Consider the following 6690-nt stretch of genomic DNA (forward strand, 5'->3'; position numbering starts at 1 on the left):
ATATATATATATATCAAGTCTTTTGAAAAGGAATGAGTCTGATCATGGCTTGCTTTAGAGCTGGATTGAATCAGACTCAATACAAAGGAATCATTTAGGTTATGATGCTGTTAAGCTATGCATGAAGGCTAATAATCATAATTTGTAGTAGTATTCTAACTGCTCATTGTAAATGTTATTTTATGTGAAAGTTTTAATATAACAGTTGTCATGTGCAATTTGTTTAAATTTACACAGTTTTATATGTATAGAAAAGGAATAATTAAAATTAATATATCTTTAATCATAATTAAGATCTGAAAGAAATTAATTAAACTTTGTCAAAATAACCCTACACCAAAGATCTGATAGATATTGCACCTGTTAAACACTAATGAAAAGCCGAGTCTCTTAAATCGCGCTTAAGAATGGATAGACTTAACAGATAGATGAGAAAGCTATTGGGGATGGAGATAGCTTTACCGCCTATGTCAGCACAGCAGAACGGAGGGAATTGATTCTCTTGCCTCAAGAAGTGAAAGATGTTGTCATAATGAGGAAAAATACCTGCGTTGTGAAGGACTTTGCAGGGGCAAAACTAATCAAAAAAGATATTATCGCTACAGGATACATGGGATCATATGCAAAATAGCCCTAATCATGTGAGGTATTTTCAACTCATACTATGTTCTCATATAAATTCGTAAAACGTCCAAATCAGGAGGAGATTCTCGCTCACAAACATCGAATCAGAGTAAGATAATCATCTAGTTTTATGGCGTGAAGAACAAGTTCTTTTATATCAAATTTTGAAGTTTTATTATTGTTTTCTTTCTTTTGATTAATGATATTCTTCTACTAGAGAAAACTTCTGACTGGTTAAAACATTATTATATGATAGTGATAGGCATTTATGATTAGGAGCAAAGCATACGAGACATATTGAAGGTATTTAAGAAAATGATGTTAGTGAATTCCCCAAGAGTGGTTTCCTTTAGTGTAAGAATTCAATTCTTAAGTTAGAAACTGTGCTTGTGAGGACTTCAGCTGCTCAAGCAGGTAGGAGATGGGTTGTTTGAAAAAATACTTCGCCATGATTTGGTGGTCAGCTGTGATGGCTCCTTGACTCTTTGGAGTCTAAGATCGCCTACGATAAGGAGTAGAAGGAACATTGCGAATCAAAATGATGAACTTATGATTCTACCCAAAGATTTGAATACAAGTTGCTCAGCAATAGGAAACATAATATCGAGATGCAATCGAAAGGATGACAATATCATCATCAAAATTCAGGCATTATAGGAGTTGTATGATTGGCCACGGACCCAAAATGGTTAGATAGGGTAAAACCAGATTATACTCTTCTATCCCGATCTAGTTTATCACAAATAGCATTTTCTTACTGTCTTCAATAAATGATAAAGAAATTATTTGACATTTTATGTTAAAAGGAGATTACGAAAGACTGTAATAAGTGTCATGATTATTCCACCAAAGGGTGGCAATGATGTGGTAACCTCTTCAACGGCATTCCAATGAGACTTTAACGAGGTTTTCCATAAAGATCGTTTAGATCCTTTTCAACTTTAATTTGATTAAACTTTAATAAAAAATCATGATATAATCATAGGTTATAATCATATGTGTGGGATGAGGGATTATACTCATCAACCTCATCCCACACATATTGAAAGAATTAAAATAAGTCACTCGTACTCATTCTAATCACATCCCGCAGATGAGACTCTAATGCACTGGTCATTATGGTAAAAGGATGGTGGTTAGACCCTCTTTAACCATATCATGTTTGGACTTCAGTGGAGTGTTTATAGGTTTTTGGCTTAGTTAGGCCCACTTCAACCACATCCCAATTAAACTTTAATAAAGTTATTCTTATGGGTTATGACTGATGATGTCAGGCCCTTGTTAATAGTATTGTAATGAGACTTTAATGAATACATCCTTATGGAACTATGGTTATCTTCATAAACACATTGGAGTTTGTTACCTCAATAGATTTGTTAGAGTCATTATAGCCAAAGAAGATCAAACAGAAGGCCTTCCTAATAACTTCCGTGGCCTTTAATCAGACTAGGTTTACTCACACTAAATATTTACTTTTTTATTACTCAACTGTTTTTATTTTTTACAATTAACTTATAATCCAATGCTTAAACAATTCTTCCACCCAAGAGTTCACAATATAAGCAGAGTGAACTTCTCGCAACGCGTTGTCAATATCAGTTGGAGAAAGGCACTTGAGGTATGCCTCAGTGATTGTCCTCTTGTAAGGTTCACCATTAATAATGGTGATATTTGCAACTTGTCTCTTAACATGGAGGGCTTTTATTCCTGTCTTTGGGAAGTGCATCGTTCTGAAGAAAGGAGATAATCAGATCAATCCATGAAAGTTCTATCGTCTCCTCAATAGACTGTATCTTCTAAGACCCAAGAATAATAGAAAAATATATCTGGACAACCATTCATGATGGAGTACTATGTGGTGTACACTGCATGCTCAAGGGTCATTGATTGTCGCACATACGATTATCTATATGTAATATTTCCTTTTTTTTCAGGCCTTGTACTATTAAGTGTTTCAACTTAGTATGCTTTTATGTGATTGAATGTGTAGTGAATTGGCTGAAAATAAAATAAATAATTTTATTATGCTGAGTTTGAATACTCATCACGCCTGAAAAAATTGAAAAAATATAAACTTGGTTGACTTTCCAGTTAGAGCCCTACAGGTTCCCAATATTGTTAATAGGTATAAAATCCATAGAAGTGCTATGAAACCAAACTTTGTAGCCTACTTTTTTTTGGGTGCAATAAGAATACAAAAGTTCTATTCTCATGTACAAGTTAAAAAAAAACTTGTATTTGAGAAGATAATAGACAAACATGAAATTAAGACATCACATAAACAACGTCAATGATCGGGATCCATTCTTGCTCGTTAATGATCAGACACCATCCAAAAAGTCAACTTGAAAATACAAAGTAAGAATCCAAATAGTAAGAATAAGGAGTACCTGTCCAAAAAAGCCAAAATCTAACGACATAAGTGAAGGAAAAATGTCAAATTGACCTAATATAAGTCGGACGAGCCCCATAGTTTCGCAATAGTACCTTAGATATGCACCCATTGCCCTCCAAAATCGCCAAAAGTTCATCTTTTAGCAGTAATTAAACTTCAAAAACTCAAGTTATCATATTAGCTCAAAGAAAGTGGAAGCCAATGAAACTCCCAAAAATAGAATAATAATCCTTCTCATCCAACCAAAACAAATCATAGAATCAAATTTCATCCAGAACAGAAAAATTGGTTGGTTAAACCTTGAGACCAAAGAAGAATGTGTCTTGATATGTCTACCAAATTAAAAATTCTAAGCCTTCTAGAGAAATGCCTTCCGGAAAGATGTCGACTCTCAAAATACAAAGATTTAAGATGAACAAAAAACAACATATAATAAGGAACACCCTTATATCTCCACCTTAGAGTATTAAGTATAACAATCACGAACTTTATGAAACAAAAATCTTCCAAGATTAGTAAAAATAAAATAAAATAGGTAAGCTCAAAAAATGCCCCAACATTCATATCATAGGCCCCACCAGGTAGAAGGATGAGAGAAAAAGAAGAAGGATGTAGATCTATAGAGGAGTCATCAATGTCGTATCCATTGCATTAAAAAGCTACCAATCAAAAACCCATGTTATTGCCTGTTGAGCCTCAAAAGAGGGTGTTGAATAAGATTTGGTATTTTTCCAGGTACATTGACAAGAGGAGTCAATGATTCTAGTATCATAAATATGTTACAGTCATTTAATGTAGATTCAGAATGGAGAAGGCACCATTTACCATTAATACATAAAAAATTTTGGCATCTTTATTTCAAGTGAACCAAGCATAGCCTTTAATCCAAGGGTCATGAAAGAAAGAGTGATTCTTGATTAGATGTCTAGCAGTGATTTTCATTAATCTTATATTTCTTATCTTTTTTTGCGGTGACACAGGGGGGGGGGGGTGGGGGTTCGGGGGGGGACCAAAGAGAGTCATATTTTTCCCAACACCAAATAGATAAGAAATTACAGTAATTGAAGAGTCTCCAATATCAACTTCCCTTTGCACAAGAGATTAATGGCATCAATTTTAAGGAGACCAAATCCTCTCAAATATTTAGGCTTGGGGGTATTTGCCCTAGCAATGGTAGCATACCACTAGAAGAGTTGTTTAACTGTAGAGAATTATCCATGTGATATGTAATTTTTTTTCTAACCCTTTTAGGGAAATGTGAATCTAAACCAGTAATAAAGTTCTAGATATAAGTTTTGATAAGCTGCAAATGCCCTGCAAATGAAAGAGTTTTGTGCTTCCAACAATTAAGGCAATGATGCATTCTCTCCATAATTTGGTGACAAGTAGTAGTTAAGAGTCTAGAATGGCTAATGGTGATGCCTAGGTGATCCCAAGGAAGAGATTTGTCCTTGAAGCCAAGAATATCACAAAAATGCAACTATTGAGTATCAGGGATAGATTTGGAGAAGGTAATAAAAGATTTTGTTGAGTTGTCTTGGAGATTAGAAACCTCATAGAAGATTTTTAAGTTTGAAGCCAGGTTATGTATGTCACATGAAAAGAATATACCAAACACAAGTAAGTCATCTGCATATATGAGATGCGCAATTTTATCATTGTTGCTATCAATCGTATAGGAGTACTAACTCTTGTCCAACAATCTAGAGAAGCCATCCCTAGCTATTGTGAAAAGGTAGGGAGAGAGAGAGCAACCTTGTCACAAACCAGAGTTAGTGGAAAAGTAACCATGGAACTCACTCTTAAAAATAACCAAAAAAGTGGACTTATGAGGTGCACGCTTTGATCTATTCAATGAATTGAAGAGGAAAGCCTAACCGTTGTAATCTTTCATAGATAAAGTTCCTATTCACATAGTCGAAAGCTTTTTTATATGTTAATTTTGTGCATAATGTTTCGAAGTGGCCAGAAGAGTTGAAACCTTGAAGCATGCATTTGCAATGATAATATTGTCAATGATATCCCTCCCTTTGATAACAACAGCTAGTGATGGATGGCAAATAATTCTTTAATCTATGTTTTTGGCATTAAGATTAAAGCAGCATGTTTTACCCTATCATGTAATTTAGATGATGTAACGAAATATTTAATGTCTTTGATACAATCCTCTCCAATAATATCCTAAGAGACTTTGAAGAAAGAAGACTTGAAACTATCAAGATCGGTTGTCTTGTCCGATCTAATAGAAAAAAGACATGTTTAATGTCCCCATCAGAAAAATCAACAACAATAGAGCTTTCTTCAATACTTGTTAGAGTTTTGCCAATAAGAATATCATGAAGACTGTAGAAGAGTTGCCTAAATTACTCAGAAGCGTGGAAAAATGAGAAACCACAACATGGGTGATATCATGTTGAGTAATTCATTGAGAGAGATCATGCTTCAACTATCTAATATGGTTTCTATTTCCTCTATTTTTTATTCTTTGATAGAGCAACTTTAATCATCTTCTCCTTTTATAATCCAAGAACATTTAGCACTTCGTTTGATCCAAACACTTTCCATGTTGGTAGCTTCAATGAGTTTATTTTGTATTCGAAGCTTTTGAGAAAGAAGGTTAGGGGATAGAGGTTGTTGCTCAAGTACAATAAAGAGGCCTTTTTTAGGCTTTTAAAGGCTTGATATTTTCAACAATAAAATTAGAAGACGACCGATTAGCATTTAAAAGAACATTCTTGACATTTTTAATTTTTTTTCTCGAAAGTGAAAATGTGATCACCATCCACCTGAATATTTCAAGCTTCTAAAATAATGTAAAAAATGCCTCTACAAACTTCTAATGATTTTTGTACATGAATCTGCATCTAGGAACGAAGTTAGTCTCGAAAATAATGGTAATAGGGGAATGTCAGAAATGCAGGGTTGTAAAACTTTATAAGATGAGAAAATAAAAACAAATAACTAGTGACAATTTACAAGAGCTTTGCCAAGAAGACATCTCTTATAGGATTTTCAATTGCTGATTAAACCAACAAAAGGAGAATCCAAAGTTGGGAAGCTCAATCAGACCCGATTCAAAAATTCATTTATTGAAATCCTCCAATTTGCTAGAAAGAGTGGGGGAGACTCCAACTTTCTCACCAATGTGTCTAATATATAGTTAAAATCTTTAACAAAAATCAAAGGAGAAGAGATATTAGCAGCAAGAGCATTAATGAAACTCCATAAAGCCTTTGAGTATCATTGTTGTAGGCGTAGACAAAAATAATTAAAAAGAAAAGTGCAGTAGAAAAGTTAATCATCCCTTGGATGAATTGAAACTGAACTTCCAGAGTATTGAAGGGAATATTGGAAGGATTCCCCAAATACAACCATTATTAGAGCTGTGAAAGTTGTCAACACGATCTTCATTTAAGATGTCAAAATGTTTAAGAGAGAAGAGGTCAGTTAAGAATGTGAAGTTAAGCTTGGTATCTAACAAAAGAGATCCAAATATTATTCTTTAGCAAAATTCTGACAATCATTAATTCTAGAATTTATGTTGTCACCTCTCATGTTCCAAACAGCTAGCTTGGGAAAGAGCCTAAATAATTATTGAGTGTTAGAGGCACCGCCTCCTTTGGGTCTACATTTTTTTTAGGCTGGTAAGTAGAGGGGAGAGCAATGGGGCC

Source organism: Phalaenopsis equestris, unplaced genomic scaffold, assembly GCF_001263595.1.
Source record: "Phalaenopsis equestris unplaced genomic scaffold, ASM126359v1 Scaffold000030, whole genome shotgun sequence".
NCBI classification, from domain to species: domain Eukaryota; kingdom Viridiplantae; phylum Streptophyta; class Magnoliopsida; order Asparagales; family Orchidaceae; genus Phalaenopsis; species Phalaenopsis equestris.